Source organism: Ovis canadensis, chromosome 13 (genome assembly GCF_042477335.2).
Source record: "Ovis canadensis isolate MfBH-ARS-UI-01 breed Bighorn chromosome 13, ARS-UI_OviCan_v2, whole genome shotgun sequence".
Classification (NCBI taxonomy): Eukaryota; Metazoa; Chordata; class Mammalia; order Artiodactyla; family Bovidae; genus Ovis; species Ovis canadensis.
The window spans coordinates 53,670,868-53,683,274 of NC_091257.1; the positions used below are offsets into that span (position 1 = coordinate 53,670,868).

At 48.3% G+C, this 12,407-nt stretch overlaps 1 long non-coding RNA gene across 2 annotated transcripts; it reads left to right on the forward strand.

The window, feature by feature from the left end:
* The first annotated feature begins 2,895 nt into the window (after nucleotides 1-2,895).
* On the forward strand, nucleotides 2,896-10,737 carry LOC138417500 (uncharacterized). 2 transcript variants are annotated; one of them, XR_011248170.1, is made up of 6 exons: nucleotides 2,987-3,212; nucleotides 4,923-5,164; nucleotides 6,452-6,579; nucleotides 7,224-7,352; nucleotides 8,709-9,914; nucleotides 10,118-10,737. It is a non-coding gene; the product is annotated as an uncharacterized lncRNA (long non-coding RNA). The 2 variants fall into 2 exon arrangements; XR_011248171.1 differs by lacking the exon at nucleotides 6,452-6,579 and having other exon boundaries at nucleotides 2,896-3,212.
* The last annotated feature ends 1,670 nt before the right edge of the window (nucleotides 10,738-12,407 follow it).

Sequence of the window (12,407 nt, forward strand, 5' to 3'; positions counted from 1 at the left end):
CAGCAATCTGCAGCTCTCGTGCCATCTAGGGCCTGGGTGTGAGGATGAAAGCAAACAGGTGCTTGGTCAACACAAATAAAGAAGGACCTAGGGGCTGCCCTGAATCTCTCAGCACCTGTGATCTTGAGCAAAGGCAGGGGAATCAGCACTCTGAATGGCACTGCTGCCGGAAACCAAGGCGAGGATTGATTCCCAAATGCAGAGAAGCAGCTCCTTGTCACAGGGAAACCTGTGTCTCTTCCTCTCAAGGTAGTCTGCACAGACTTAGCCAAGATCAAGTGCCCTGTCCATAGAGGATTAGCTCTGGTGTTGAAATTATTATAATCCTTTGGGTTAAACGGTGAGTCTCTGAAACCCACCTCTCAGTAACCAAGACAGTCAAGAGCTGCCAAAAGCACTTACTCTACCTGGGCCTCTGTCACCAGCTTCCCAGTCTGGAGGCAAATACCTGGATGTGTGAAGGTATCTGTGATCCCCGTGTACTTGCCTCTGGGGCAGGAAGCTCCATCCAGTAGTACTCAGAGTTGAACTGGAAATTGCCAAAGTGGGTGTCTGAGTGGTTCTCAGACCATAGCAACACCATCACCAGGGAACTTGTTAGACACACCAAGGTTCCGGCCCTACCCCAGTAGGGTTGCCAGATAACCTTTAGGATGCCCCAGTTAAATGAGTTGTTCAATTGATCAGTCACTCAGTCATATCTGACTCTTTGTGACCCCATGGACTGCAGCACACCGGGCTTCTCTGTCCTTCACCACCTCCCAGAGTTTGCACAAACTCAGGTGCACCAAGTTAGTGATGCCATTCAACCATCTCATCCTCTGCTTCCCCCTTCTTCTTCTGCCTTCAGTCTTTCCCAGCATTAGGGTCTTTCCCAATGAGTTGACTCATTGGAATAATAATGAAATTAAATGAGAACTTCAGATAAACAAGAATGATTATTTTAGTCTAAGTATGTCTCATGTGCTATTTGGGATTAAGTACTAAAGAAATGATTACTTAGCTCAAATTTAAATCTAAAGTCATGTATTTTTGTTAACAAACCTGGTAACCATACAGCCCGGACCTATAGAATCTGAAACTCCAGGCTTGGGACCCAGAAAAGTGTGTTTCAAGGAGCCTTCCAGGTGATTCTAATACAGACTAAAGCTTAACAATCATCGCCCTAGTGTCTGCTTTCTGTCTTATCTAGTTGATCTAGGAAAGGATTACTTCTACACTCCTATCTCAGTGGTTGGGTTTTACTAGCAAGAAATATCTCAAATCTAAGCCCAACTTGTGTCTCAATTTGGAGCTGAATGACTCATTACTTATGTTCCTCCGTTTCACGTTGGACAGAGCCCTGACTTTAGAGTCTCAAGAACGGACCTTCTCTCTAGACACAGGCTAGTGCTTCAAGGTGCACAGGCCTGGTTTCTGGAGACTGTGCCCTTTGCAGTTTGCTGCTGCCTGGACCTCTGACCACACAGCTGGCAAGGCTGCCTACATTGGTGCCCTGTGATGAGTCTGGGGTGCACACTTTTCTTCATCGTGGTCACAGCACAGTAGAGGGTGGGCTTTCTTACCTCTGGGAGCCCACCAGAGGCCTACCTTACCTGGATGAGCGAACAGGTAATATGATGATGCCAGGCCAGGTTTCTTTCCCCTGCAGCAGCCGCCGCTTCACCATAGGAACCCACTGTTACAGAAGATCTAGGCATCTTAGGTCCTGGGCAGCATAATTAGAGTCTGAGTAATGGTAAACCCACCTGCAATGCTGGAGACCTGGGTTCAGTCCCTGGGTTGGGAAGGTCACTGGAGAAGGGGATGGCTACCCATCAGGATTCTTGCCTGGAGAATCCCATGGACAGAGGAGCCTGTCGGGCTACAGAGTCCATGGGGTCATAAAGAGTCAGATATGACTGAGCGACTAACACTTTCACTTTCACAGTGGTGATAACAGCAACAGTAACCAACATTCATTGAGAACCTACTGTATGCCAAGTATCATGCTAAGTACATTACATATAACATCTTATTGAATTTTCATAATAACATTGTGAACCCAGGACTCTTTCCTTCATTTTAAAGTAAGGAAGCTGAGATTTAGCAAGGGCATATTATTTGCCCACAGTCTCAAAACTAGAAAATGGAAGGATTAAGATTTGAACCCCCTTTTATACAAGTCAGAGCTGTTACTGGAAACCATAATGTCCATCAATTTCCTTTCGGGACTCTGACATTAATTAAATGTCCCTGTGCTAAATGCCACGTGTACTGGCCCATACTGAGCTCATACTGAGTGTAGGCCCCGTGCCAAGTGCTGTGGAAATCAGAAGTGCCTGACAGTCCCTGCACTGGGGACATACGTGCTGGGGAGGGGGAGTTGGAATAAAATGTTTGAAATAATAACCAGTGTCTCTCCCCAGTGTATTTATCTTCTCTTCTGAGCCAGCCCTTTGTACTCTGAGAAGGACTTGGGCAGCAGAAAATACGAAACAAAAATCTCTCTTATTGGCTCATGAGTTTTGGGGGCTTAGATACTTTGGGGGATGGGAAGGACATCCAACATGGATAAAAGATTTAGGAAAACACTTCACAGGAGGAGAAGTGCCTTCCATTCTTCCCTTAGACACGGATTTTCAGAAGAGGGAGGGAGAGGAGTGGATCACAGAGGGTGAGGGTTCTTGGCCCTGCCTCTTGGGTCATGTCCTAGGAGGTGATGGAGCCTCTGTATGTACTGTGAGAACAGGGTGGTCTTGGAGCCTGCTTCTAGGGAGAGGCCCAGAAAATCCCCAGGGTAGAAATGGCCCCACGAACATTTGGGCACACAGGCTTTGGAGGCCCAAATGGACTTTCCTACACACAGTTTCAGAGGGTGAACTTTTTTTTTTATAATTCACATTTTTTTCTCTTTATTATTTATTTATTTTTTAATTTTTTTACTTTACAATACTGTATTGGTTTTGCCACACATTGATATGAACTTTTATGTATACCTAAAAAGGGCACCTGAAACAGCATCAAGAACTTGTAGATATAAAGGAGCAACTGATGGGGATAAGGGACATCTCCATGGCAACATGCTCAGTTCTACGTTTACCTGAGTGTCCTGCAAGTTGGAGAGACGACGCCAAAGACCAGATAGCCCCTTCCCCAGTAGTGGCACTGCTTTAACCCCCAAAACTTACATATGATATCCATGGGAAAGAAGTGACCCCAAATTGACTAAGGTAATGTTTTTGCTATCTATGCTGAATTGGGACTTAAAGTAGAAATTAAAGCAAGTCATAGAAAAATAGAAACAGTTATCTGTTCAATTGTGCCAGGGAAAATTGGGAAAGCTTTGGAATTGGTGAGAAAGATCACTGAATATCCTGTCTAGGGCCACCCTTCCTGGCTATCTCTGCCTTTTATTGTAGAGCTATCTTGCAGCTCTATAAGTTAAGCCAAACTATAGTAATTCAAATGATTCTTGTCCACAGAAATATAAATAAATTGTGTCTGATGAAGGTGTAATTAATTATTGCTCAGTGGGCATTGGCCAGTTTTGTACCTCTTTGAAAATTCGTTTCAGGATTAATAGTGTGGGTGTTTTCTTGAATTCTCTTGTGAGCCAATTATAGTGCAAAGATCTAGATATGCCAATTGAAAGGGCGAGATTTTCAGTGGATCAAAAAACAAGACCCAACTATATGTTGCCAATAAGAAATCCACTTTAAATATAAAGGTGTATAAAGACTGAAAGTAAAAAATGGAGAAAGATATATCATGCCAATATTGATCAAAGAAAAGTGGGAGTAGCTACATTAACTTCAGACAGAGTAGACTTCAGAGCTTCTAGTGGTAAAGAACCCACCTGCCAATGTAGGAGACATAAGAGACGTGGGTTTGACCCCTGGGCTGGGAAGATCCTCTGGAGGAGGACATGGCAACTCACTCCAGTATTCTTGCCTGGAGAATCCCATGGGCAGAGGAGCCTGGTGGGCTCCGGTCCAAAGGATTGCAAATTGTCAACCAGGACTGAAACCACTTAGCACACAGCACACACAGACTTCAGAGCATGGAAAATCATCAAGGATAAAGAAGTTTCCATAATAAAGAAGTAGTCAGTTCTCCAAGAGACACAGCAATGTTTAATGTTTGGGTTGGGTTAAGTCGCTCAGTCATGTCCTACTCTTTACAACCCCGGGGACTGTAACCTACCAGGCTCCTCTGTCCATGGGATTTTCCAGGCAAGAGTACTGGAGTGGGTTGCCATGCCCTTTCCAGGGGATCTTCCCGACCTAGGCAGGGATCGAAGCTGTCTCCCGCATTGCAGGCAGACGCTTTACTGTCTGAGCCACCAGGCAAGCCGTGTATAAAAAGAGAGTATCAAACTACATGAAGCAATAACTGATAGAACTGCAAGCAGAACTAGATGAATCCACTGTTACATGGAGAGTTAGGCACTCTCCATCAGAAATTGACAGATCTGTAAGGCAGAAAATCAGGGCATAGTTAGAACTCAATAGCAGCACCAGTGAACTGGATATAGTGCCCTCTGTGCGCCATTTTATTCAGCACCAGCAGAACATGTGTTCTTCTCAAGTTCTTGTGGAACAGTCATCAGCACAGACCACACTCTGGGGCGTAAAACACCCCTTAACAAATTTAAAGACTAGAAATCATACAGTGTGCCTTTAGGGTCAGATTTGCCTCTTAGAAGAATCTTTTTGGCCAGTGGAGATGGAGCATGGGAAGGACCCAGAGGCAGAGTGGCCAGGAAGAGGGGGCCAAGAAGGTCCTGGAGCCCTGGGGCGGGATGACAGGAGAGGATGCAGCCATCTTGGCGGGGAGAGGAGCTCTGGAGATGGAGGTGTTGCAATGGCTTCACCCTTTAAAAACAACAGCAAGGGACTTCCCTGGTGGTCCAGCAGTTAAGAATCTGCCTGTCAATATAGGGGACACTGGTTTGATCCCTGGTCTGGGAAGATTCCACATGCCACAGAGCAACTCATCCTGTGCACGACTCCTGCGCCCTTGCGTTGCAACTCCTGAAGCCCATGTGCTTTGAGTCCAGGCCCCACAACAAGAGAAGCCACTGGAATGAGAAGCCCGCACACCACAGCTAGAGAGTAGCCCCTGCTCACGGCAACTAGAGAAAGCCTGCACAGCAGCGAAGACCCAAGGCAGCCAAAAATAAGTAAGTCAAATAAAATGAACCACAGCAATGCCGTGAGGCGGTTCCTGTTTTTTCTTTTGACTGGAAACTTTTAACGCAACCTCAGATCTATAGAAAAGGTGTAAGAATATTTTCCCCTGCTATTTGAGCATGTTACAGACAGGATATCCCTCTGCCCCATTTTTCTTTAGACTCTAAAGTTTAGAGTATATTTCTCCAAAACAGCAGGAGACCTGGGTTTGATCCCTGGGTTGGGAAGATCCCCTGGAGAAGGGAAAGGCTACCCACTCCAGTATTCTGGCCTAGAGAATTCCCTGGACTGTATTATACAGTCCTTGGGGTTGCAAAGAGTCCAACATAACAGAGCGACTTTCACTTTCACTTTCTCCAAAACAAAAATATAGAATCACTACCTCATTATAAACGTTGGGAAATTATACATTTATAAAATACTAGAATGTATATAGGCATCATTGCATTTCTGTCCTTTGTAGCAGGAAAAAAAAAATACTGGTTCAGACACTGTAATCTGTTGTCAGTCCTTTAAACCTCTCGCAGTTGGTAACAGACTTCAGAAGTCTTGTTTTTCATCACCTTGACGTTTCAGAAGCGTGAAGGCCAATTATGTTGTAGGATGTTTCCCATTCTGAGTATCTCTGATGTTTCCCCGGAGATGAAACTCAGGTTGTGCGTTCTTGGCAGGAACTTGCAGACGTGCGGGTGTGTTTTCTCAGGGTGCAACGCCGGGGAGCAGCGACGTAGATCTGTCTCTTTACGAGAAGTTGACTTTGATCACTCGGGTATGGTGCTGACTGCCAGGCTTCTTCACTATAAAGTGGCTATTTCCCTCATGTGTCTCGTGGGGATATGCTTTGAGACCAGGAAAACACTCTCCATTCCTCAGGCTTCCCCCTGAAAGGGTTATTTTTAACCCACACTTTTCAGATGCCGACACTGACGCTTGGAGAAATGCAGTGACTTGCCCAGGTCAGGATGCTCAGCAAGAACTCGAGTTAAAAGTCCTGACTCTAGATCTCACCTCTATGTCTTCTCTTCTCGTGACTGGACAATGTCAGCTCCTAAAACCTCCTCTCGAGTACCAGAGGCTGCTGGCGCCTCAGCCGTGTCCCCTCAGCCCACCTCTGGGTCCACCTGGGGGCTTCCAGAATGCTTTCTCACCCAGCTGCTAGCTGGGAGCTGAGCTGTATTGGTAGTCTTTTCAGCTTGGTGGTCTAAGGGCGGTAGATGTTTGAAATGACAGCCGTCCCCTGCCACCACCCCCTCACCAATCCTGCCTGCTTTCCCCAGGGCCAGTGTCCCATGAGGACCCAGAAGAGATGTAGGACTTTTCCCACCTGGCCTGGAAGTGATTCAGCATCTCTGCTGCCGTCTGTCTGCCTGTCTGTCCAAGACTTCTGGTCAACCAGAGTCCCTGGGTGAGGCCAGGGTGGGGGCACACTTCTCCCCACCTCATGGGGTGCTGCTCTGGGAACCGAGTTGCCATGCTGTGAGGAATCCCAGTGGCCTGGGGGTGGCTGGGGGAGAGGAGCCAAGGCCACTGACTGCACCTGGCTGAGCTTCCAGCTGGCAGGAGCCCTGCCTGGGAACCGTGGGAGTGAGTTGTATAACAGGGGGAGCCTCATCCCCACCCCCACCCCTGCATGGAGCAGAGACAAGCTGTCCTGTGGTACCCTGTCCAGACTGCAGGTTGGTGAGCAACACAGTTGACTGGTGATTTATATATATATGGGCTTCCCTGGTAGCTCGGCTGGTAAAGAATCTGCCTGCAATACAGGAGACCCCGGTTCCATCCCTGGGTAGAGAAGATCCACTGGAGAGGGGATAGGCTACCCACTCCAGTATTCTGGCCTGGAGAATTCCATGGACTGTATAGTCCATGGGATCGCAAAGAGTCGGACATGACTACATGACTTTCGCTTTCACATATATATGTGTGTGTGGTGTGTGTTGTGTGTGTGTGTGTGTGTGTGTGTGTGTGTAATGTCGACCATTTTAAAATTCTTTATTGAATTTGTTACAACATGGCTTCTGTTTTATGTTTTGGTTTTTTGGCCCCAAGGCATGTGGGATCATAGTTCTGCAACCATGGATCAAACCTGCAACCCTTTCAACCACCGCTAACCACCGGACGACCAGAGAATGCCCTTGACTGGTGGCTTTAAGTCACTGTTTCGCTGAGCAGCAGCAGGTAACCGGAGGTTTATGCCGAGAGAACCTCTTTCTGGGACTGGGCTCACCTGACAAGGCTCCCAGCTGCTCCCCTGGCCTGGGGTGTGTCAGGGACAGAGCACAAAGCTCTCATGCAGCCGCTGGGTGAGGAGGGTTCACCTGGCGACGACTCGCCCGCCTTTCGCCATTCCTACCTGCTTCTCCCACAGGCTCTTTCTCCCTTGGAGCAGTGCTCAAAGGCTGGTGGAAAACACATTTGTCACAAAAACAACACTCTGCTCTCAGAGAAGATCCCACCTCCTCCAGTGTCCCAATGAGGAGCAAACAACTTAGATGGGCTCTAGGTCTTTCATAACCGGGCCTGGGTCGTGAGGCTCTTCTGCCAGCTTTCATGGGTGGGGACCATGTTTTCCTGCATCCTGCTGTTCCTGGCCGTGAAGCCGCCCCTTGGGTATTCATTCCTCTGCAGGGGGTGTGTTGTTGACTCGTGTTGAGGGTGTGTTTCCAGGGCACAGTGAATTCTTTAGACTCCCTCCCACACCCCAGAGGTGTCCACTATGACCCCACCTCTCAGGGCTGGTGGATCTGATTGGGGTGTGTGAGTTTGGGGCAGGGATGCCGAGCCCAGACTGTGTGAGTGTCTGTCTCTGAGGGTGGTGGGGGATGGGGAGGTCCGATGGCTCACAGAGAAGATGAGCTGCACACACACAGAAAGAGACGCAGGGCTAAGAGTGAGAAGGAATCCTGCCTGGGTCCCCAGGGCTCCAGCCCTGCTGCCGTTGCTCAGGGCTCCCTGGACCCTGATGCCGGGCCTCCTGTGCCACTGATGCTGGAGTCCACTTCTGTCATTTTCCACCATGTTGTCATGCACAGAGCTGCTTTCCCAGAGTCGCTTTCCTCGGTTTGTGATGTAAAATGGGCCACAAGCCATCATCTGGGACCAACTTGCTCGTGTTTGCTGAGCCCATGGCTAGGTTCAGTCAGAAAGAGATGAGCAGCACAGGGTCCGGCTCTGTGCTCCATCTTCCCAGTCCCTGTGAGTCGGTAGAGAGCTGCACTGTGGGAAGATCCTCCAACCCCTCAAAGGACAGGGTGCCATGGCAACAATGAATGCCAGGTCCTGCATGTACCGAATTTCCATGCTTTTAGTTCCAAAGGAGGAAATTTTAAAAAGCCACCTAAATTGGCTTTCTCCCTTCAAAGGTTATGTTCTATTGAAGAAAAAATAAAAACAAAGTCACAGAATTCTCTTTTGCAAGGTACCTTTGCGGTCATAGTGACATTTAGAGTGCGTGGAGAGATCCAAATAAAAACACAAAATGTGAATAAGACTCTGAACTGATTGGATGAGGACCAAGTAATGCTTTTATTTCAGATTCCATCAATGCCAAGGACAGAGGTTGACTGACAAACTAATTCATTCCTCAAGCAAGCAGTGATGGACTTCCTGCTCTGTCCTAGGAGCCCAGGTCAGACAGAAGGCTGGTGGAGTCTGTTCTTCCACCAGCAGCATCAACAGAAATGCAGGTGCCCACTGGCTCTTGCTGGGAACTCAGAGAAACAGAAGAAAGTGTGAGACACTGCTCACCCCCTCTAGGACTTCATCATCCCAGTCGGCCATGAAAACGTACATAAAATAGTGATAAGCTGCAGCACAAAAACATATTCCAAATTCACATGGGTGGTGCAGATGAGACCTATCTCTGGGACTCCCTGTGGGCTGGGATGATCTGGGAAGGCTTCCTGGAGGAGGTGAGTTTTGCCTTGTCCCTTAAATGAGAGATTTTTGTTGGGCAGAGAGATGGAGGGAGGGTATTCCAAGGAGTGCGTGTTGAAGGGGACCTAGTCTGTCCATGTTTCAGCAGCTTGCTTGACTGGCTCCTTGCCTGGGAAGCCAGGTTGGGTGTGGATTGTGGTGGCTCTGGGGCTGGACCTTACTCTTCAGGGAATGGGAAGCCATGACAAGGTTCAGAATCAAGAGTGACGCATAGGACACCGGGCTCCGTAACGTTCAGCGCACTGGGAGCTGACAGCACGGCCAGAGCCACGGCGAGGCCAGATGCCCCAGCCGGATGAGAAACCCTGGTACTCTCCTGAGGGGTAGAACCCTCTGTAAGTGATGTAACAATGAAAGCTGGGGTGGAGAGTCTGAAATGACCTCTCCCCCTGGGTCTGCAGGGCACGGCTTTCTTCTGGGAGGCTGACTTTACTATTTGATGTGATGGGGTTCAGGACACGCTCCCCCAAAAGACTGCACCCTGACATATGGGCCCTCCCAAGCTGGAGGAATTAGAGAAACGCCAGAAGCAGGCAGTGTGCTCTGACCTTTCACCCCACCCCCCTTCCCTTCTTCCCTGAAATAGGTCAGAAAACTCCCATGTGAGAGATGCCCACACTCTGCCAGGAGGAAGGCAGACATTTTTAGCACCAGAAAAGGGAAACTGGGAGTCAAGAAATCAGTGCGAACAAACCCCGTTGAGCTCACTCATCTTCCCACTTACTTCTTCACCGCATGCTGCCCCAGCCCAAACCTCTTGGTGTGGCCGATTCTTCACTGATGTGTTGATTCTTCTTCTACAAGGTGTGAAAGCTGCCTGCTCTGCTGCTCTGGTCACTTCTTCAGGTCTTCATTCTTTTGTGAAAGCTCCCATGTACATGCGAACATTCAAAAAATGTGTTTAAATGTGCCTGCTTTCCTCCTGTTAACTTGTCTTTGTCAGTTTAACTTTTGGACCCAGCCAGGGACCCTGTGAGAGCTGAGGAAAATGTTTTCCTCCTTTACAGACTCCAGTTCATTTGCAGAAACCCCAGTGACCACAGGCATGACCCAGGAGGCCCCAGTGACCACAGCCGTGACCTGGGAGGCTGCAGAAGAGCACGTGAATGGCCTGAGCCAGGCCACTATGGTGTCTGAAAAATGGTGCTGGGCTGCATCCGCCCACGGGAGAGACAACAGTAGACGTGTTACGCAGAGGACTTGGGAAACTCAGCTGTCGAACCTTGCACATCTCGCGGTGTTGCAGGAGGGGTCAGTGCCCTGTGCGTCTGCCCTCCTGGTCCCTGTTCTGGGTGTGCTGAGGCCTGCCTGCTGCAAGTACCGGCAGCTCTCCACCAGAGGGCGCTCTCTGGTGTGCCTGGTTAGGGTGGGCAGGTGGAAGTTCGTGTCCCCTGGATGATGGCGTGTGATGGATACACACCTCACGTCCTCTCCCTTGTCCCAAAGACTGGACAGCTCTGTGCCCTGTTGCACTGTGTCTCCCTGACTGCTCGATGTGATGGACCATTAGTTGCCCACGGGGTGTCCTGATTCATCTCAGCTTTTTTTATTGGGTGCTTCCCTTCCTGGCCTGCTCTCCCCCTTCCTGTAGTGGGACCAGCTTCCAAATAAACTACTTACACTCAAATTTTCACTTCAGGCTCAGTTTCTAGGGGATCCCAGCTGAAGTGAATGAATCAAAACCAGACACCCTAATATCCTGCAGGTCTACCTTTTCCGCTCACATCAGGCACATGGGGAGCCTGCTCTTGAAGTTGAGTCCACTCTGGGTCACTTGTCCAGGTGCGGCTGAGTTACCAGGTACGCCAGGTGTCCAGGTGGCTTGCTATGGGATGTTCCCCAAGTTTCTTGCCTGCTCCTGGCCACTACCTTCACTTTGAGCAGCTATGTGGGTTGAAGAGGGTGCTGGCTGCCGTGTGACGTTTGGAGGTCAGGCCTGATCTAGGGATGGAATGTAGGTGGCAGCAAAACCTTGGTCATATCTGTTGGAATTTATCCTCTTTTCCTTACTGTGTTGGAGATCAATTTCAGGCTCACTGTGCCAGGGGTTTGAAAGTCTTTTTCTAGTCATGACATAGTCTTCAAAAAGCTAACATCCCCCTCCCTGAACACAGCAGTCTCCATAGCCACGTGGCTTCTGAACTGTTTCCACTGTCAAGTTTGAAAATTTAAAGCCAGCCATGGGATGATTCCAATCAAAGCAAATTAGGGAGGATTCTTCATTCTCACAAATCCATTTGTCTGCGCACAATACTGACACTTTTTGGTGCATGTGAGTAAAGGTAATGTGTTAGCTCCCTTGTTTTTTCTTAGTTTCTCTTTCTGAGCCTGACTCTTTCACAGCTCCTTAGAAAGAAGAGTCAATGGGATGGAATCGTTCCTGCTAACTGATCCCCGAGTAGACAACTCAGACCAAGCCAGCAGATGGACCTAGAAAACAGCAGATGTGCATCAAAAAAGTCAGGCAATATATAATTATGAATTTTTAAGATCAAAAGTGATTCTAAATAACCAGAAGTAAATTGTCCCTTGTGTAGCACAGTTGATTGCCAAAAGACCTTACAAGGACATTTTTCTTGGACAGTTTTTTATCCCAGTGATTAAAAAAATTTTTTAAATTTTATATTGGAGTATAGCCAGTTAGACTAACAATGTTGTGATAGTTTCAGGTGGACAGCAAAAGGACTCACCCAAATGTATACATGTATACACTGTCTCCTAAACTTCCCTCCCAGCCAGGCTGCCACATACCACTGAGCAGACTTTCCTGAGCAGGCTGTACCATAGGTGCTTGTTGGTTCTCCATTTTAAATATAGCCCTGTGTACCTGTCCATCACAAACTCCCTAACTATCCCTTCCCCACCTCCCTAAGTTCATTGTGAGTCTATTTCTGTTTTGTAAATAAGTTCATTTGTATAATTTCTTTTTAGGTTTACCATATAAGGAATGCCATAGGCTGTTTCTCCTTCTCTTGCTTACTTTACTCAATATGACAATCTATGGCACCCCTCTCCTGTACTCTTGCCTGGGAAATCCCATGGACAGAGGAGCCTGGTAGGCTGCAGTCCATGGGGTCGCAAAGAGCTGGACATGACTGAGCAACTTCGCTTTCACTTTTCACTTTCATGCACTGGAGAAGGAAATGGCAACCCACTCCAGTATGCTTGCCTGGAGAATCCCAGGGATGGGAGCCTGGTGGGCTGCTGTCTATGGGGTCACACAGAGTCGGACACAACTGACGTGACTTAGCAGCAGCAGGTCCAATTGTGTTGCTGCAAATGGCATGATTTCATTCT